This window comes from Macaca fascicularis, chromosome 1, assembly GCF_037993035.2.
Source record: "Macaca fascicularis isolate 582-1 chromosome 1, T2T-MFA8v1.1".
Classification (NCBI taxonomy): Eukaryota; Metazoa; Chordata; class Mammalia; order Primates; family Cercopithecidae; genus Macaca; species Macaca fascicularis.
The window spans coordinates 173,456,619-173,478,990 of record NC_088375.1 but is presented as its reverse complement, the minus strand read 5'-3'; the positions used below and the strand labels follow the sequence as shown (position 1 = coordinate 173,478,990).

General features: G+C 36.1%; 1 protein-coding gene and 1 long non-coding RNA gene across 17 annotated transcripts in view; both read left to right on the top strand.

Moving 5' to 3' along the window:
- NFIA (nuclear factor I A) overlaps positions 1–22,372 on the top strand; it is a 607,688-nt gene that overhangs the window by 384,394 nt on the left and 200,922 nt on the right. The window lies entirely within an intron of this gene.
- LOC135965216 (uncharacterized) overlaps positions 1–22,372 on the top strand; it is a 57,614-nt gene that overhangs the window by 20,445 nt on the left and 14,797 nt on the right. The window contains exon 2 of the long non-coding RNA XR_012419511.1: positions 1–22,372. This exon is cut by the window's left edge and continues 8,583 nt beyond it; it is cut by the window's right edge and continues 14,797 nt beyond it. This is a non-coding gene — a long non-coding RNA (uncharacterized lncRNA).

Genomic DNA, 22,372 nt, shown 5'->3' with positions numbered 1-22,372 from the left:
TTCATCTAATAATTCTTTCTATGTACATGCTCTGTGGTCATGCATTTCACAAATTAAATGGCAGAATACTTGTAGGATATGATTATAATGATCCAAGTAAATGATCCTCAACCAATTCAAGACTATGTGATTAAGACCCCAAGGAGCTAAAGCAAGCAGTTTGCTTTGTTACCTTTTAGCTTCTCGAATAACCCATTTTGTGTTAATTTATGTGAAAGGGAAGAAGTTAGCTCTTTAAAAATTAACTTGGAGTTTTCTGTGTCATTAGTTTGGAATTTGGGAGTAAGTGGGTTACTCCTTAATTTCCAAATAAATCTATCTGTAACACCTTGTCCATAATCTACATTTAAATGGTTTCAAATATGATTGACCTAGCCTCCTAGCAGTTGTTGAGTCGAGCATAATTTATGAACTTTCAAACTCATATGCAGTACCTTCAAATATCATCAGAAAAGAAAATCATATGTATTAGTTTTGCAGTTGTTCCCTTGTCTCCTCCTGTACCCTTCTGTCAAGAAACTGCATTTGTCTATGAGGTTATGTTGCAAGTCAATGGAGAATTGCCTTCTACTGTACACTGTTTGGTTTCAGCTTGAATTATCTCAGGCAGACATCCTGGCTAGCTGCAGTGCAAGCTCACAGGGCTCAAGCCTGAGAAGACTTAAGTTTGGCAGCCCACTAAGTTAAGGATGAGAAAAGAAAAAAGAAATTCTATCTTTTCTGGTGCTTTTGCCCTCTTGGTTTCTCCACTAAAAATCAATAGCATGGTCGATAGTTGGTTTTGAGTTGTTCACTACATGCTGGAGTTTTTCTGATGTAAACCTTTGGTGTCTGGGCTTCAGACATTCTAATGTGTCAGGGAAAGTTTGATAGCTGTCACAGCTCTCCTGGGTTACATTTTATTCCCACGATAGCCTTTGTCATTTGAGAACAGAAGAACAGATCAATTTTTATACCATTTAGTTGTTGGGGGAATTTCTTTTCCATAAATTGATTTTTCTTTGAAAAATTTACAATATTTATTTTCCTTCTTCACAGCAAAGCAAATAAAATGAAATCTTTTCATTAATGAGTATTTTAAAATAAAAGCATTCCCAATCTTGCTCTAAGTTGTTAAGACTCAGTTATATCCTGTTCAAGATTTCTCACATTCCTTTTGCATGACTTGGAATGACACTTTTAATTTTAAATGTATCCATTTGGGAAAACCTGGTGTCTTTTCTTAGTAGTACTCTAGAATGGCAATATCAGGAAGAATAAAGTGGCACAACAACAACAGCTCTAATGCTCGTGTGGTTTTAATGCAGATTTTGGTTTCTTTGAAACTAAATGATTACTTTTATGGGTACCAAATAATTATGGATAATGAATAATTATTACAGGTGATGTCTGTTAAAAAGTTTTTATTTTTATTTTGAGTCTTCTCTATGAAATCTTTTGTTATCAGGACTATCAGATAGCATTAATTAAATAAATCATTAATTTTTTCTTCTGAAAATATTTTTAGTTGCTTATCTATCTTTTCCTTCATTCTAATATGTATTCTTCTTCAACATAATAACTCTTATTGGAATTATCCTTGAAAAACTTGAGGTAACTTCTTGCATGTTGAATGACTATAAGATGATAAAATTGTGTTTGTAAGGTGGCTTAAAGTTTTAAAAGATAGCTTTCTAAGTGAAATAATTGTTTGTATAAAATTGTGTTGAAACAGCATCTTATAGAGGAGCAAATGCTATGTCTTTAAACACTTAATATATTATTCGAAATAATTGTCAAATATTTGAACAATAATATTTAAGAAGAATACTAGAATTGGGCGTCTTTTCATCAGATAGTGTTAGATATCAACTATGCTGTATTAATTGAAAGGATTGGGTATAATCTTGTAAAGAAACAGGAAAATTCTGGGCTTTCCTCTCTAGTGAAAATATATCATTCATGTCTTTCATTACCGTGCTATAATTATGGTAAGTGAAGCAGAACGAGATCGATAGAGCAATTTATCAATGCATTCCAAACTATTCTAGCATGGTTTGCGTCATACCACTGCAGATACTGTCATTCAATAAAGAGACATCTAATAGTATAAAGACTTCAGAAGGATCCATTTCAGCATAGTGTCTTTCTATGTGATACTCTAATTTTGATCATGGTTTAACTAATTGTCTCGCTCTGTATAGTATTAAGTGAAGTAAAATGTTTTCTCTGTGGAATATCAATAGAAATTTTGAAATTCAGCCTTCAAGTGTAAAAAGCACTGCAATAGTGTAAACATTGTTATTAATGCATGGCTTTAGCCTTTTTCAGTGCCATTATGAGTTATACCACCAGTGAAACTAGAATACAAGTCAGGTATCCATCATGCCCCCAAAAGCATTAAATCTCAAATAACAAATATTGGCTAGGAACGTTATTTAATGACTCCAAATTTTTGTCTTTTAACATCAAAAGATTCAAAATTCTTTAGGCTTTATCCTCATATTTATGATTTAACTGTAAGAGTAGGTTCACAGACTAGCTCATTTAGACTTTTTTTTTTTTCACAAACCATACACAATAGGGTCTTTTTTGTAAATCATAAATCTTCCCCCCATACTGATACAATATTAAATATTGATAACAATAAAGAGCAGATACTGAAGTATACGTGAAAGTTATTTAGTTCAGTATGGACAAAAGATATTTTCAAATTACTGAATTGTCATTTTCTTTTTTCATGTGGTATGAAATTATCACCCACTGTCATTTTGGTTAATTCAATTTTCTACAAAACTATATAGGTCTGGTATTGATGCCAGAGTCACACCAGTGCGAAATTGTCATTTGTATTTCAGGTTTGTAGATATCGAGAAATATTTGCAAGGACAGAGCTTATTTTTTATTGAGTTAGAAATGTTGAAACGTAAGGGAAAAGAGTAAAGTTAAATATGACAACTTTGTCAGAAAATTGTATACATAACTCTTGATTTTGGAAAAATCAGCACCTGCAAGTTTTGTCTTTTTGGGTTTTTTTTTGTTTTTTTTTTTTTTTTTTAGTCTAGTTCATAAGATTACATGGTTTTGGTTTATAATTTCTTTACCTAAGGAGAGTTTTGTGCCACATGACTCCTTAAGAGAGTTTCCATGAGCTCATAAAACATGAAATGGGACAGTCTGAAATATTGTGATCATTTTCTAGAATTATACCTGATGGAATGTGATGACAGCACCTCTCCCTTCTATTTCATATCTTGAATTTGAAAGCACTTGGGAATGTGTTGATGTCAATCATGGCTGTGTTTTTGGCCATCTTTCTTTCTTTATATCTTCCACTTTCCTACTCACTGGTGCCCTTCTGATACTGTTTCTTAAGAGCTTGTCTGTTAAAGGGTTAAAGAATCAGATTTTAAGCTGCTTTCGTGCAATGTATTTAAGTTAAGGAAATTGGGATATCATTACCTCAGTGAGGATGTTGTAAATTGTTTTGTTGGCAAGATTTATTGGGGGTTATTTTACCTGATATCACATTGTATTGTTTAATGTGGACTATTTTTAACTAGCATTCTATTTAAACAGTGTCAGCGAATTCTGAGAGCTTGCCAAACAAATTCTCAAAATGGTTGCCAAGCTGTAAGATGGCTGCCAAGGTCTGAGCACACTGAACAGGTTCAAAATGGTGACCAACTTCTCAGAATTTGTTGGTCAGATTCCCCCACTGTCAACCCCCTCCCCCCACACAACTATCACCCAAAAAGGAAGGAAAAAAACCACAAACCCGAAGATGCAAGACTTGGCACCATCTCCTTGGCACGAGTGGCTGTAGTGTCATCCAGAGATTCAAGTAGTCACCGCGTACTACTTGTTTCACATGCTTGGCAGAAGACTATTCAGAGGAATACATGAGGTGAAAAACCACTGTAAAATAACATGGCCATTTTCTTTACCTTATCTAATATGCACCAAATAATTCTTTAGAAAGGGGGAAAAAGCCTAGACAAGGCAATACTTTCAAAGAGCTTTCTAAATGAGATCGAAGAGCGTTAACTAAGACTTCGGGCTGTGCCTTTTTGTACTGCTTGCCTAAAGTGGCACAAACTTTATATACAACAGGTTTAAGATTTATTTTAGTTTTGCATTTGTTTACTTAAGTTTATAGCAATTGCTTTCTGGCAGTTGTGGTACTTAGCAGATTGAAATAAAATCATAAGGGTGAATTAAAACATACTGCTGTTAGTGCTGATTAGAATTTTAGCTTAGTGTAAATACCGGATGCAGGGTCCAACTTTTCAGACACTTGGCATGAGCTCAATAGGGATCTCCAGGCTACACAGGAGACAGTGTGTGTGTGCTTGGATGCTTTTAAAATTCTTGGATAGGTGGAGCATACTACTTCTGCTGGCATGTTGGTTCATTGTGCTGGCTGCATAATGTGCTTGGATTCCAAGGTAGATAGAAGAAGCTGAGGAAATGGTAATAAGGGAAGATAGTTTGAACTTAAAAAACAAAGCCTGGAAAAAAGAATTTTATTTGAACCCTCTGCAGTTTGTACTCTGTGATATGGTTAATTATATAAATAACCAGTACCAAACTAAGCTGAAAATGGCAGGATTTGTAGTAGTTTGAAGAGTGACCTCATAGTGAATATGTTTCCACAAGTTGTTGAAATTTTTCTGTGTGATACTTAAAAAAATAGATAAATTAACTTCTCCAGGCAGTTAGTTTAGTCAGTGAATTCCTGAAATAGATCTTCTGTTTAATATCAGCAATGGACTAGGTTTTATATTCTGATTGAGACCTGCATTCCTAAAGATAGTTTTTAGGTGATAAAACATTTTATTTAATGCTTAAGAAGCTGTTAAAAAAGGCTGGTTGTCATGAAGGTAGTGATGTTTTGTTTTTATCTCAATTGGTAATGGAATCAGCTAGTGATAATAATATATAGCAAGATAGTTTATATAGCTTGAGTTTTGAAAAATCTATAGTTTTAGGATTTGTTCAATCATGGAGCCCCTAGGTGGTGTGTACGTTTTATATATTCTTTATCACAAGAGGTAGCCAGGAAATGTGACTTTCCGGTCCTTTTTTTTTTTTTTTTAACTGATTTTCTCCTGCCGTTTAGGCAACAATGTTTGTAGCCATCGAAGCTTCTCGTATGTTTATTTCTAGTCTTTTCTCGCCTAATAAGCAGTTGTCAACCAAGGCCCAATCATTCAATAGGTAAAACCAAATGTTATTGACAGAGCTGAAATCTGAACTCTGTATCCTTCAGCATAAAAGATCAATGTTCATTAAGATCCTTCAGTTCTGGAAATTTCAGCATAGAGCTATGGAGGCATTTAGAGGTTAGCAGGGCAACTGTGTGATATACAAGGTGTGTAGCAGATCCCTTCATACATATTTCCAGAGTATATTTGTAATGTTATATATTACAAATGTAAAATAGTTTAGAAGTCTTTCTTGCCAATTCTTACATATCGTACTATAAGTTAGTGACAAGGAACCAAAATAAAACCTTTCTTTTTAAATTAGAAAATCAAGAGTTCACACCTCATTACAGTAAATCATAGTGCATTTTAAATCTTCATATTAAGAATGTGTAAGTAATACTGATTGTTACTTGTCAATTTTGTTGGTTTTTTCTATTACATATTCATTGATGATTTATTCAGATGACTAACGTTGTAGCTGAGGCAAAAATTAAATCATTTTAAAATATGCCATTTTTACTTATTCATAACAAGTTATGAGTGTGTAAGCAAGTAGAATTTTTTCAAATTGTCTGAAGCATGACAAAATTCTAGATTTATAGTATAAACTGCCAATCAAGCAATGTTTAGGTAGGTAGAATAAGGCATATTTTTGCAAATTCCCACATCACCATTCTTGCTTATATGAAAAAGCATAGTACTTTTTAGTATTTTGAGAGAAACTTTATTCATTTTGCTTTTGTAGACACAGTTCATGTTTTAAATTAGTGAATTGCAGAAATCTTTTCTTTAGGAAATTTTTCTATTAGTCCTTCCAAAGTGAGTATTTTACTTTAAAAGAGTTGTTTGTGTTTTCAGTTTATGTGGTGGTATATTTAGCATTTTACCCTTTTCTACATAGCATACACGTATAATTAGTACATGGGGTGTATGTGTATGCTGGTGTCTACCCAAGTATGTATCGAAATATAAAATTTACTTTCTATATAGTAGCTTTCTGCATAGGGCAACCCAAACAGCTGTTATTCCTTTTTATAGCTTCTTTAATCTATGTGCCAACAAGTCAGTTTACAAAATCTGTTTTGTTGATGACTGCTGCGATAATAATTGTGGTGTTTTGTGGCTTGGCAAAAGGCTGGGGTCTCCTCTGAGGACTCTTGCCAAAGGCTTTGAAGGGGTTGAGGTGGATTCACTGCCAAAATGAGTCACCACTCTCTATTTTATTTAGTGTCCTTCTGCCAAGGCCTTAGACACTTTCTGTTTTCATTCTTTTGTAGGCTTTCCTCCCCACATTGTGGTTTTCTTCACAGCCAGAGGTCTGGGTCTGCCAGGATAGGTGAGAGAGGCTGTGTGTAGGGAAGGAAACTCAAGGGCTAGGGATTTAGCTGTTGTATACCTTGAATGTATATGTTAGTTAAATTATATGGTTATAACTTATAAATGATGGACTTAAATAATCTAGTACATTATAGTCACCTGGGTTTGAGTCAGACCTTCTCAGAAGAGTATTATTTACTTTTAAGTAGGATTCAAATAATGTAACAGTATTTTAGTGATTTTCATAATTGATTATTTAAAAACCCTAGATTATTTGTGAGTTCTGGCTAGAGGCCTAAATCTTGAATTTTTCCTCAAACAAAAGAGTATCATCCTCCTTCTTTTAAACGGTGTAATAATTTACTTCACATAAATGCATTTTCTACATACACACCTAATAGACTTCAGGGAATTATGCTAAAATTTTATTTCTACCTGTCTGGATTTAAATTGTCAACCATTAAGTAGACTGAGCAATATGAATTGCTGGTCTATTCGCTGAGATATATTTGAGATTTAAACATTTTTTCTTCATTAAATACTTCCAGTAGATTGAAATAAATGGAACTAAATGTCCTCTTGCTAGGTTTTTCAACTCAAACATACATTATGTATAGAAAAATGGCTGGGATGAATTTGAGTCTTCAAAATGTAAGCAAAAATGGTATTTCATGCATTAGTATGAGGAGGACATAGTTGGGTTTTTGCTAACTTTCAACCTAGAAAATTTAGATGGCTTTTTCTTAACTAAAAGCTATGACACCATCCTGAAATCTTATAAACTATGTATGTAGAATTAAATTGAGGGGCATAGTTTTTGTTTTGTAAGTATTCATTCATTGTGTTAGCTTTTTAAACATCGTATACACAGTAAAACTTCATTATAACATCCCCTGAAAACATTTCCATAAATATAAAGTAAATTTTCAAAGTTCAAAGTCCTAACTATAGGCATCAAAATGTTTTCCATATATTATGGTCCAAGCTTTTGTTCTTCAGGGAAAAAATGTTATAAAAATGGTTTTAATACTTTGTTTACAAAATAAATTATATTAATAATTGATTATTATTTTTCATAAATATTTCAGTTAGAAAACATAATTACATAGGTAAAGAGTGAGATAATATTGGCATAAATACTGATCTCATTATATTCTACAAAGGTCAGTGGTTAGTATCCAATAAATTAATATATGAAAGTCCTTTGTAAACTGTTAAATATTTAGATATCAAGACATTTAGGGTTCATTTATTTTTTTTTTAAACTTTGGATTATCAAATTCTCCTCTCTGTGCATCTACTTCATGGTTTTCACTTAAAATGGCAAAAATAAGAAAATAGAAACAGTTACTAAAAACCTGTAGTCATTCTGTGATATAAATTCATTTGGAATTTAAATACTTAGAGCTCACGGCAAGAGTCCAAGACAGAAATTCTTTTGGATGATCTGTAAACCACTCAATCCCTGGTTAATGCTCAAACCATGTGAAAAGTTCCAGGTGAAATTCACTATGAGCCTTGTCTGAACCCCATAAACTGAGTGAAGTCCTATAAACCCGTATGAACCCCAAAGAATCAAAATAACTAAAGCTGGCACATAATTAAAAACCACTACTTTCTAGTGGCAGCTTTGTGTGTCCACAGTTTGAGGACAAGCATTTGGAAGTGAACTGTTTTATTTCGAAGGTATGAATCATAAGCTACTTAGTATTTAAATATAGTTATCCTGTTGTGAAAATCTAATAATAATGCTGTTTAAAAAGAGGAACTGGAACTTCTTTATAAGTATTAACATTTCCAGGATCTCTTGGAAAGTTGCCAAGACATAAATATAGTTGTAGTAATGATTGTTGTTTTAGGAGTGGAATTTAACAGTAGATATGTTCATCAACATTATTTTGAAAAAGTAACGTTATCTTGGATTTGTACTAACCTTTATGTCATATACTTAAAATGCGACTCTTGATACATCATTTCTTATGATAGTGTGGGTTGATAGAAGCTAGGTATTATGGTTCTCTTTAGGCAGAAAGAGAAACAGAACCCCTGATCATTTGAGTCACTTGGCTTTCAACTAGTTGCATGTCTTCAGATACAGTATATTAATCTTTGGGGGCATCAGTTTCCTCTTCTGAAAAATGAAGGGATTAGACTAAAACGACTTCTCAGATTCCTTCCAACTCGTATAAAAAAAAAAAATCTGGAAGCAACTATCTTTGTGTCATTGTCCATAATATCCCCTTCAAAGATGGAATGACTGATTTTTGGAGGACACATTGTAAATCACTAGGCTAATTTCCCTTATTAATTATTGCAATCAGAAGTATAATCGGTGTTAATGTGTACCAAGTACTTACTCCTAGACATCGCCTGCTGGGCTCCTGATGTGAAATTGGCTCACTGGTTCGTCTGTAGTTCTTTATTAGTAGCCTTGGTATCTTAGCATATTAGTAATTTTATTAAGTTGACTAAGCATCGCATTGTATGAGGTTTTATAGGCCAGTGTCTTGGATGCTCAAGAATCCTGAAGTCATTCCCTTTGCCTGTAAATGTTGACCGTGAACCAAAACGAGCTCTGTCAGTCTCTTATCCATTTTACTTTTTTGACCGTTTGTCTCACGATAGGTTTTGTAAGCATTAAGTAATTTTCATACATCATCTGTTTGTCCATTCATTCTTCCAGCCATCTGCCATGTACTGGCTTTTGGGCAGTGGGAAGAGCTAGATGAGGAAGAAATGCATCTTTTCTTAAAGGAGCTTACAACTCCCAAAGTTACAACTCTATCACAAAAAGAGTATCAAGACACAACTCAAGTTCGTCACCTGAATGCCACTGATAAAGATTTCCAGATGGACAAAGCATTAAGCTGACACCAAGTGAAATGTGTACTTCACAGACTTTCATGTGTCATTGCGTGATATGCAGTGGCACTCTGAAGAACTGGGCTTTCAGAATGTATGTGTTTGCTCCGGTTCTTGGTACAGGGAGCAGTATCTTTGGAATAGTCACAACATACACCACACCACACTAGGTTCTATCTGTTGCAGGGTCAGCTCATTAAAGCTACTTTCCGGGTCCTCGTTAATGTCATGCGGGCCTTGTGACAGGTGTTACAGCTCCCAGCCTGGCACAGTCTATTGGGAGTGTGCTGTAATTGCTCTTGATGCCACACTTAATGGGTGGGGGAAGAAAGCAGCATTATGTGTGAGGAGAGGTGAGAGGGATGCCCTCGGGCCATTGCTGACATCTGGTCACCACTCCTGTTTTGCTGGCTTGTCTGTTTGGTGCCTACAGATATTGGGCCTTTGAGTTGAGTTTGCTGCCACCACTGGGTTCCTTGCAGCCATCATTATTTCACAGCTGGGCCATGGTTTTAACTTGGAAAAAGGGCATTCATCTCAGGGCCAGAAATGGTCTACTGCCAACATGATCCTGAGAACTTTCTTAGTTTAATAAATGAGAGAATAAGTATCCTCATGAGCTCCTTTATCAAGTGTTTCCTGGTTTTGAGCTTTTTTGTTTTTAGGGAGAGAATGTTATCTCTCATCGTTATTTCTGAACCCTTAAAGGACTAAATTTCCTTTTCAAGAGTTTCAAGTATTTCTTGTACATGTGTGCGGTGATAAGCAAACATTAGTCTGAGGAAGTTCTGAAAAATCTAATTGAGCCAGCATTTACCAAGCCCTTCTATGTCAGCTACTGAACTAGGTGCAGGGAAAAAAATAAAGGTCCTCAACTAGCTCTCCCTCAACTAGCTGTCCCTCCAGCTGGAGAACCAAACCTCTGCATAATTAACCGTAATAATGGGCAGATAGATTCAAGGGAAAATGCGGTAAAGTATGTAATATCACGAGTGCCGTTTTTATCTGTGTGCACAATTATGCAAGCCTTTTAACTAAAAGGCTTGGGTGAGATGGATTTTGTAAAACTTAATGCACAGAACTTCTTGAGCAGAAATTAGACAGTTCCCTAATATTAAAACACAGCCCTGAGAGGTAGTGTTTCAGGCTTTCTGGAACCCCCAAACTTGAATTGGTCCACAGAACTAAATTAGAAGTAACCACCTTTCCTTATGATGTGTGATTTCTCAAATAGTGGCATCTGCCCAAAGCTCTATGTTCTTTTGTTTAGAGCAGAGCTGCTTCCTATTGTTAAGTTGCACCCGAGAGCTCTGAGACAATTAATGAAGGGGATTTAAATGTTTATTTAAAGGTAATCCCAAAATGTTTCTTTGTGAAAGATGCCGTACTGCAGTCCCAACTTAAATACCAACTTAAACAAGAAACTTCCACTCTAGGCGTGCTCAGTAAGTATTCAACAACCATTTCTGGTTTCTGGGGCATTATAAGAAACTTTTAAAGCACTTAATTATGAAGATACTAATAACTAAAAAATTGCCAATTAAATCTTCCCCAGCCCCAATTCCACATACGCCTATGCACGACCACTTCTGAATACTCATGGAGAAATAGCATTAAGGCTCTGATCTGACCTCAGTGATTTTACAAATGTAGAGGTAGCATCTCATGATCCCTGTAGGGATATATTATTGGAAGAACATGCATGCAATTTTGTTTTAATTGATTCTCACTCTTAAGTATGCAACCAATCTGTGTCTATCTCCTTTTAATTATTTATCTGAGTTGTGAGAGAAAAGTAGGTAATTATTTGGTGACCCATTCAAATATTTTAAAAGGAAGACATCCATCTTTTATGATATACATCCTGAAATGCATAAAACAATACATTTTTATTTTATAATTTCATTAGTATTAAGTGTAGTGTAAACAATTTTAAAACAATTTATAAAAGGTGCTTACATACTTACTGATTGAAAAAATGGCCACAAGAATTAAGTTTATGGAATTGAGGAAAAACTTTAGACCACAACAACATGGTAAACATCAATTTTTTTCAGAAGGAAATATTTCTACAAATCAAAAACTTTACTAACGAAATGTTATAGTTAGGACAAACAATGAAATAATCTTAATATAAGAAAAATAATTTATCCAATACATGTATTAAGTGTCTTCTTTATACTTAACATGGGTATTTGCTATTAGATGGGGGAGGTAGAAGGAATATATCAAAAATGAATAATGGCCGGATGCGGTGGCTCACGCCTATAATCCCAGCGCTTTTGGAGGTCAAGGCAGGTGGATCACCTGAGGTCAGGAGTTTGACACTAGCCTGGCCTCAAACCCTGGTGAAACCCCGTCTCTACTAAAAATACAAAATTAGCTGGGCTTGGTGGCAAACAAACGCCTGTAGTCCCAGCTACGTAGGAGGCTGAGGCACCAGAATCGCTTGAACCCGGGAGGCGGATATTGCAATGAACCGAGATCATGCCACGGTACTCCAACCTGGGCAACAGAGTGAGACTCGATCTCAAAAAAAAGAAAAAAAGAATAATATTCGTTACCATATTCCTGCTGACAGTTTGAGTACACAAGATACACTGTGACCTAGTGAATTCAAGGAAGCAAACATGGTATGGGTTGGAATAATCATGGATGGATACTTACTGGAAGAGGCAGAAAAACACATGCAGTTCCTTTTCTAGGAAAATATTGGTAAATTATGCTTGGTTAGTAAAAGTGCACAGAACGCATATGGAAGTTTCAAATCTATTTTCCATAGATTTTTTTCCCAAAGTATTTCTAAGATGCCGGGTGCAAGGTATGGTTCATTGTCCTAGTCCTCTATGCTGAAAATGATCATTTTAATTGGATTGCTTCTTTGGAAACAAGACAAAGAGTACATTGCTAAAAGCTTCTGGAGGCCATTTTCAATATTTGTAATAATATAAGTGCTAGAAATGTGCTTTCATTTATATTCAAAGGCAATAATGCCTTCTGTAAGCATGGCGTCTCTATAAGACTTTTATAATGTCTACTTAAATGCAAGCAGACAAAATTAGTTTTCACTTTAGATTAGAAGAGCTTTCTCCATTGCAACTTTTTGGCCTCTCTTTTTAGTTCTGCTCCCCAAGAGCAATGTAAATGTTGCTCTTTGTTTTGCTAAAAGAGGAATGTTTATTTTACAAGTACCATGCCACTTCCATATGATCTAGATGGTATGTGTCATGAATATAATTTCTGTATGATTGGCCGAAGTTTTCCCTTTTAATTAAGATGACCAGACAAAAATTTGAATTGTAAGAAAACTGTGGGCCAGTTTAGTGCCTGTTGAAATGTACACTGGGATATTGAAATGTTCTGCAGAGCATGATGAGTGAAAGTAAAAAGGCTCTATCTCTTTTCTGAAACCTACTTGAAAATTTTGCTTTCATAGCATGACACTGAAAAAGATACTATAAAAATATTTATTAAAATCATAGCTCGAGTTTTTTCTTAGAAGTAAGAAATTATGTTTAATATCAAGGACTTTACTACAGGATAACATGATTGTGTTTCACATAGAAAATCTTTGTTGAAAGATCAGTGTGGAGTTGAGTTCATCTGGGCCCTAGCTTAAACTAATTTTACTTTTGGATATTCCATAAATTGCATACATCTGTTTCTTACTGTTTTGTTTTTCTATGTATGAGAAATCCATACACACAGAGAAAAGATGGAGAGCCTTCATTTCTCTTATTTTCACTTTTGTCCCATCCCTCTGTGCTTGTTCTTTGTTTAAATAAACTTTTGTGGTATGTCTTTCACACATCATCACTCTCTGCTTCAAAGGCTTCTTTTAATAACTTAGCCCTGGCTCACTTTTCTTTTGCATATGAAATTGATTTAACTAAAGTGTATGTGTGTGTTTGTGTGCGCACATGCCTACATACACATGCATCTGTACAAATACAAATTTCACTGGAGGGGGAACTCTGTGATCTCTTTACTACGTACATACACACACCTTGTCGAAGTGGGAGAACTTAAGTTTGGAGTTAATTTCGTTTTGAGTTCCAGCTTTTTCTCTTAGTGCTGTCTGTTTCCTCACGCTGAAATGAGGATAGTAATGTTTACTTTGCAAAAGTTGCTGGGAAAGTTATGTATATGTAAATCACTTTATTTTTATTTCTAGACATTCAATAAATGCTAGCTGTTACTGGGACCATCATTATTGCCACAGTTACGTCATACACTTATTTTGAAGCTGATAATAAGTAAACTGATAAAAAGCAGAAGGTTGAGATGAAGGCTTCGTATTGCTAAAAGGTTGATCTTAAGTACAATCACGGGAAAACTGATAGTTATATAACCTGAAAAATCATAAAATACTGAAAAATTATGACCGTTATGTGATTGTTTTCAATTGTCAGACTAAGTGATATTAAAATGGCAGTTGATTTTTTGTATTAATGCAGTGCCTCTAATTTTAAAAACGGCTTCACCAGTCATGTATTTAAATGAAAACAGAAGTAGTGATACAAAATAACAAAAATATAAATAGACTTCAGAATTTGAAAATACTGTATTAGGAGGTAAGTTGGTTAATTTTCATGTTCTTTAAATACATTTAGATCAACTTGAATATTAAGCCTCCTATAGCAGGTAGATAGAGGTATCAATTCAGTTACCATGTAAAATACAGTAAGTCCAGTGGGGAGTTTCTTATAATTATTTCTAATTACTTTCTGATATTATTAGAAATTAGAGCTACACCAGAATGCTGGGAAAGGTGTCTTTTTCAGCATTGTATCCCAGCATCAAGCTTTATGCATCAAACATCAGTTTCTACTCATAATATCCATTCAATGAATATTTGGATTATATTTTCTTTGGATAGACCCTCATAGTAGAAACCGTATTAACCAGCTTGCAAGATGGATAACTAAGACTTTTTATTTTCTTTGTAATATGCTAACTGATTCCTTTGGCATGCTGAATGTTCATGGCCAACAGTTACCTACTACATAACTAGTTGTGTTATTCCAGACCTGTTTATACTAGTTTTATATGTATCACTGTTGTGTGATTTAATTAAATTTATGTGAACCAATGGCATGAAAGTTCAAAATGAAAAAGTTTTATTTCTATGAAACTAACCCAGTGCCTTAGAAAGAATCAGTAAAGGCAAGCTACACAAATTTCTGTCAGATTACATGTGAGTGAGACAACTGCAGAAGATGAGAGAAGTTGTAAAAATAAGAGTTTTGTTAGATTATTTTAGAAGTATCTTTAAATTCTCCCTCTACTTAAAGTAAATGGAACTGGAAATCTTTTTTGATGCATTATAGATACGCATTATGTAAGAAAGATGCTGTGGAGCTCCAATTATTAACAGACTTATTAAATTTAAATTCTTGTCTCTGCATAAAAAGATTGGCCAAAGAATGTCCACATATGTGCTCAAAGTTAAAATGTTTAAGGTACATATGTCTCATTAAAAGAGTATCTTCTTCATCCATTTTTTCAAATTAACCAACCAACGACTGGCCGTAACAGTACTGGATAAGCTAACTTCTATTCTATTTTTTATTCATATTCTTTACAGAGTTTTAGAGATGTTTTGTTTCCTACCTACCAAGGGAAAGAAAAGGGAATTGTCAGATAGAGTTCATATCTTGGGATGAGATGTGTAAAGGGCCAGGACCTGAAATTATGTGAAGGTTGATATTCTGGGATTGGTAGTTTTGAAGTTCCGTAAAGAAGTTCAGTCCAGCCATGTTCTAAATGGTCGGAGTATAGGCACTGGCTGGTAAGCTTAGTGGAGTGTTTTACAACATGGAAGTCTAACTGACAGGTGAATCTCCCCAAAGTTGGACAGAACCAAGAAATAGAGAACATGAGCAGATGACAGTAATCCAGGCAGATGATTAGCATCAGAGAAGTCTGTCAGTGGGTCATAGGGCTCCACATGCTAGCCTGGGTTTCCATGCCAGAATTTTGTTCTTGGGAGGCAGGTAGGGAAAAGCAAGTCAACATCTCCAGTTCCAGATGAGCCAAGGCACTTGACCAAATACAGGTACAGAAGTTAGTCCTTGAGGTAGAGCTTACCTGTTGGAGAACATGGCAGAAATTATTGTACCAAAATTGGAGCACAGGTCAGAGGCTAGGGCATGGCTTACTGCTGTGGCTTGTGGTGAACTTGAGCTTCTCATGGCCCCTCCTATCTCCCGAGGATGGCTGAGCTCACAGATGGGGACTGTTATGTAATCAGAGGTCAAGTGGTTTAGCTGGGATGGCAGAGAGCCAGGTGAAGGCTGAAAGTGTTCAAATAAGGAAGAGAACAGAATTGCTTTATGTCTGTCTTCATGAAGACAAACCCTAATAGCCAAAGGACTGAAAGTTTGCCCAAAGAGACTTCAGTTTTTGAAAGGAAAATGTATCTTCTCCTTATGTTAGAATGAGCATGTCTAAATAAAGTAAACTCTTTTGCCTTTGTTGTTATTTGTCTTGGTGTCTACCATTGTTTGACACTAAAAAAAAAAAAAAAAAAAGCAGTGAATAATTATTGGCTAAGTTAATCTGTCATGATGACATTTGTAATTCAGGTACATCCTTCATTAAATCTAGTACTGGCATTATTATTTTTAAAAACTTTTTTTTTTCAGTTTGGATTTCTTCTATTTTGTTTGATTAGTTATTTTTTGTTACTGGTGGTGGTGGTGTTTTACAGTGAGGCATACCAGTTAGCTCAGCTAAGGTGTTTGAGTAAGACTTTATAAACATAAAAGTACTCTGTGTGGGTTTGTTTTGTGTGTTCCATCTTACGTCATTTGTGGCACTGAAAATGAGATTGCAATTCCCAGAGTACTGGGATGGTTCATTCAGAGGTTAGCCCACCTAAGTTTATAGCAGTTGTCTGTAATAGAATTGTAACTAATTTCCACTGTTGTTTTTGGAGAAAACTGTAGACTGTAATTATGTGTTAGCACTTTTTAAACAGCTCCCTGCATTGTCATATCATTTTAAATAGGCTCTGTTTTAAAATGACCTTTCATGTTTTGATTGCAAAAATATAGCTTACACAGGTCTGTAGTTAGCAAAATACAAGGATCCAGTAAATGATAGAGCATTGACACAATTCTAGAAGCATGTGTTAAACATCACTGGCACTGCCCTTGGTTTAAAGGGGAAGAAATAGGGAAGTAGAAATTCACTGTTCTTCAACTGTCCTCCTGTTAGATAGGCAAGATTAGTACATAGAACAGTTATGGAGCCATGTGAAAAAAAAAATAGTAGTTATACAAATGTAAAATGCTACAAATGAAGTATATTGTATTGCCTTTTTGTGGCCTACTGAAAGAAATCTCAGAGCGCAGTCAGACTCAAGTACCAGAATTAGGGTCAGCAACACCATTTTATATTTTGGCAAACGCTACCCACTGTCTCCCAGACGGCGGATATCTGCATATAGTTAGTCATGTGGACACACCCTTCCTCTGCTACATTGCATTGCCATATTAGTAGTAGAATTTTAGTGTTGATTTAAAAGACAGTCTGCCTTAAAGCAGATTGCATAGTTTGCACACTGTGAATTGTAATTAAAGTGTAAGGGGTGCTTATTATGTCAACAACTGGCATGAGAACCCCCGAGCAGCAGGTGACCCTGACCATGTGACGTTTGTGACAGCTAGGATCCCCTTTTCACTGGCTTAGCAATCTGAAAGTCCAAATTGAAAGAAGCCCAGAGGCTGTATATTTCATTAGATCCCAGGGGAAGTACAAGATACAGCTTCCTTCTGTTTTCCTGGGAGGTCGCCAGAAAGTTTGTAGAGCTCTGTTTCTGTCAGAGGCTCAAAAGAGAAAAGAAAAAGCACACACAAAACAAAACAAAACACCATACACACCACAAAACCATCCACCAATCACCCCCAGGACCATAAATTTGACATTTCCCACAGTCTGAGACCACAGTGTTGCTGTGTCAGCAATACGCTCCTTGTTTGAATTGTCTGAAAGGAAGGCTCAGTGTTCTAGCTTTTAAAAAATGTTTAATCTTCAATATGCAGTGATTCTTTTGGTGTAAAACCATGAGAAATTATTAAGTACAGATATCATATGATTTGCTTGAAATACTTTTGTATTATGCGTTACATTCTCCTGACCTTCTAAAATGAGGCAGAAGTCCGAATTTAGAAAGAGGAAACCACATGTATAATAAGGGAAACAGACTAAGGAGACATGCCATATGTATTTCAAATCTTATTGTGATGGGTAAACTGTTTGAAATGTGGTCCCATTAAAAGTATGTTACTTTGTGGGAGACTCAAAATCTTTTAAGAGTAGATTTTTATTGTATTCCATAGTGGAAATAGACCTAGGGTTTGGTTTTGGTGGGAAGTTTCGGTCTTTAAGTCACCTTGGCACCTGACTGGCAGTTGTGAAACTAAGTAGAAAAGATACCTCTTTTTTCTTGGCACCTCACACGGGATCATAGGATTCTTACTATTATACAATTTATGTATCACAGAAGTGAAAACTTTGGTACTTTGTTGTATAACACAGATCTTGTGCTTGTTGATTTTTAATTTGGGGCTCAAGCTTCCCATGTCAACTAACGTGGCTGCTGCTAGGCTGCCCTCAGATAGACCTAGTATAGGCTCACTAGGAAGCCTTTCTAGCTCTGTAAATACCTAGCATATCGTTCAGTCCAGGCATGTCCAATCTTTTGGCTTCCCCGGACCACATTGGAAGAAGAAGAATTGCGTTGGGTCAAACATAAATTACACTAACATTAACGACAGCTGATGAGCTTAAAAAAAAAAATTGCAAAATAATCTTAGAATGTTGGCCAGGCGCGGTGGCTCACGCCTGTAATCCCAGCATTTTGGGAGGCCAAGCCTGGTGGATCGTTTGAGGTGAGGTCAGGAGTTTGAAACCAGCCTGGCCAACATGGTGAAACATCATCTCTAATAAAAATAGAAAAAAAAAAAAAAAAGATCTGAGCGTGGTGGTGCATGCCTGTGATCTCAGCTACTCGGGAGGCTGAGGCAGGAGAATCACTTGAACCCAGGAGACGGAGGTTGCAGTGCACAGTGAACCAAGATCACGCCACTGCACTCCAGCCTAGGTGTTGAGAAAGTGAGACTCCATCTCAAAAAAAAAAAAAAAAAAAAGTCATAATGTTTTAGGAAAGTTTACAAATTTGCGTTGAGCCGTATTCAAAGTGTCCTGGGCTGCATGTGGCCCCTGGGCCGTGGGTTGGACAAGCTTGGTTTAGTCCTTAAGTGTTGTTCATTTTAAACCAGAAAGTAAGAATTTTCTGAGCCCGGATTCTACCTTTATATTGCTGTTTGTTATGTTTTGGTCAAAAGGGAAATACAGAAAGAAGAAAGTTAACAGTCATGGTTTGTGTGCTTGTGTGTTGTGTACTTTCATGTTTTGATTGCAAGAATATAGTTTACACAGGTCTGTAGTTAGCAAAATACAAGTATCCAGTAAATGATCCTTGTATCATTTATTTAGGACCCTCTGTCGTAAGGGCCCAAAAGGATTCACAGTGCCATACTCATGGCACTGTGTGTGTGTATGCTTGTGCCAGCTTGGGACGAGAACTGCAAGGCTTGAGAGAAAGATGTACCATTTTCATAAATTTGGTAAATAAATTAAAACCTTCCAACTTAGAGCTGCATTCAAATGTTATAATTAAAGGACTACTAGTTGGTTTTTTTGTTTTGTTTTGTTGTTTTACAGTCCATCTATTTTAGCAAATTCGCAAATAATTAGTTTCTTTTATTTATGTTTTTCAAGATCAGTTCCTCTATTCAGCCAGAGGAAACCCCAATATCCTTAGCTGCGTTTTACCTCAGTTACCCATAGAATTGAGGCAAAAATAGGTTGGGGGAATGTGACAGAAGTGTGTCTGTGCTGTCTCAGCTTAGTTAACTAGTCCTCTGTAGCAGGATAACTAGTTAACTAGTCCTCTGTAGCAGGATAAGCATGTTTGTTTAGAGGTAGAGAATTGTCCCTGGTCATTATTTTATTTTTTATTTTTTTTACTGAGTTGTTTTTGTTTCATTTTGTTTTGTTTTTTGCGAGAGTCTCGCTCTGTCACCCAGGCTGGAGTGCAGTGGCGCGATCTTCGCTCACTGCAACCTCTGTCTACCAGATTCAAGCAATTCTCCTGACTCAGCCTCCCGAGTAGCTGGGATTACAGGCGCATGCCACCACACCCAGCTAATTTTTGTGTGTGTGTTTTTTTTTTTTTTAGTAGAGACGGGGTTTCACCATGTTAGCTAGGATGGTCTCAAACTCCTGACCTTGTGATCTGCCCACTTTGGCCTCCCAAAGTGTTGGGATTACAGGCGTGAGCCACCACAGTCAGCCCTACCGAGTTCATAAGTGAAGCTTTTTCACCTCTCATGTTATTTGAATATTGTTTCCTTCATCTTTATTTATTTATTTATTTATATTTTTCAAGCCAGCGTCTCACCCTGTTGCGAGAACTGGAGTGCAGTGGCACATGATCATAGCTCAGTATAGCCTCAAACTTCTGAGCATAGGTGATCCTCTCATCTCGGCCTCCTGAGTAACTAGGACTACATGCTTAGCTGGTTTTTTGGTTTTGTTTTGTTTTGTTTTTTTCTTTTTTTGTTTTTTGTTGAGACAGAGTTTTGCTAAGTTTCCCAGACTGGTCTTAAATGGTGCTCTCATCTTGGCCTCCTAAAGTGCTGGGATTACAGGGATGTAATCCTGGCCCCTTAATCTTTATTATTAGTTCATCATCTTTTATCATGTATACTATGTGCCTTGAAAGTATGTATTATTTTGTTATCTGCACAACTCCACATCACTTCATGGATATTCCGAATATACCTGTAGTATGTTAATAAATAGCATCTAATAAAATGTAGATACATAATAATAAGCCATTTTCATAACTTTTGGCTAATTTTGGAAGCAGCATTCTCAACTGCAGGTCAGATTTTTAAAAGAATTTAATTGTATCTGTGATTGTGTCTACATCAAGCCAAAGATTAAAGCAATTCAGTTGAGTGAGATAGGGTGTGGAAACAGGCTACATGTTGGAGTTTGTTGCCAGCCCGACATTTTCAACACAGTTTCTAGACCCATCTTTTTAAATGCATGCTAGAATGAAAACCAAAAGGACTTTTTCATATCGTATTTGCAGTCATCTGTAGGTGTAACTTCTGATGTCTTTATTTTTGTTGCTGTTCTCTTCTCGTTGACAGCAGACCTGTAGACACGCTAATCCCAACATGGTTTTTTTACTTCCTCACATGTGTAATAAAGTGTTCTTGCTGTATATTAAGGGTTCTTCAGCAATTATGAAACCATTGCTGCAGAAGCCCAGAGTCACGTACGATAGAAATATTCCATAGTAAGGACCTAACAGGATTCATGTTAAACAGAACTTGACTGTAAACTAATGGATTCCTGCTACAGATAATAGGAAATGTTTTTTTGTTGTTTTTTTTTTTTTTTTTTTTTTTTTGGAGACAGGGTCTCACTCTTCCACCCAGGCTGGAGTGGGGTGACATGATCATGGCTCACTGCAGCCTCGACCTCCTGGGCTGAAGTGATCTTCCCACCTCAGCCTTCTGAGTAGCTGGGATTACAGGCAGACACCACCACACCCAGCTAACTTTTTTGTAGAGGCGGGTTTTGCCACATTGCCCAGGCTGGTCTCGAACTCCTGAGCTCAAGCAATCCACCTGCCTTGGCCTCCCAAAGGGCTGGGATTACAGGCATAAGCCACCATGCCTGGCCAGGAAATGTTTTTAAAGACTCTGGTTCCTACAAAATGTGCAAAGAATTGTCAAAACTGTCTATCTACTTCTTTACATTTTAATTTTTGTTGGTTTATATTTCAAATATTACATTGTCAATTAGGATTATTATGAGCACAGATGACACATTTTGCCCATCCCTGATAAAGAGAAGGAATTTACTCCCTAATGTGTAGCCAGTTTAGGAATTTTAGCCTTAATTGAAAAATCTATACTTTGTTCTAACTGGACTTTGTTTTGTTAGGAGATAGAAAAGTCTCTAAGCCATCTCTGAGACAGATTTCTACTCTTCCTTTAAAATCTTGCCCAGACTGGCCCTTCCCCTCTCTGTTCTTCCATTCAAGGCTCACTTATTGAACATTTACTACGTGCAAGCACTTCATTTAGGCAAGTAGGAGCTATGTGCCCTCAAGGACTTATAACTTGTTGGGAAAGCACGTGGGAGTTATATACACAGAGAAGTGAATTAGGAGCTGAGTCTCACTCTCAGTAACCAGGGTGGAGGGAGCCAGAGGAAGGAATGATGAGTTCTGCCAAGAGGAAGGGAAAGGATTCTGACGTTATCTTCTTCTACACTGGTTAGAATAGAAAGATAGAATCCTAAATTTAAGACGGAGATCTGTGCTGTATACATGTGACTAACAGAGATTGGGAATGAGTGTAATTACCTCCTGTGCCTAAGAAGGTTGTTGGCGTAAACAAGGTAGAAGCAAAGCCAATCTTGGGGACAGTTTAACCGAAATCTTTTCAAATATTTGGTAGAAAGCATTGGATAAAGTGTTACAATTTTAATTAATGTTTTTAAATGACAATTGAGGGTTCATAAACCCATTGTTGCCATACAGTTGAGAAGAGTAGAATGGGTTTGTTTTTGCAATCCCAGTGGGGTAATTAAACTTGCAGTAGCCTGTCACTCATTCCTTAGGCAGAGGGACTTTTGAGATTGCAATAGCTCATCTTATGTTGCAGCTTTGTTTTTAAATTTAGCTAAGTTCAAGCCTATGGAAAAAAAAATCAAGAGAATGGAAGAGATGAGTTCTGAACTAGTGAATGTGTTCACTCAAGGCACAGGGCCTCTTTGAGGAATTTAAGTCGCAGACATCTTTCACAGAAAAGCTGTGTCCAAACTGTCACAGTCACTGCCTCAGTGTCGTGTTTTGTTTCGAAGGACATGACACCTATTTTCCATGCAGTTTTTCAGAAAATAGTATTTGT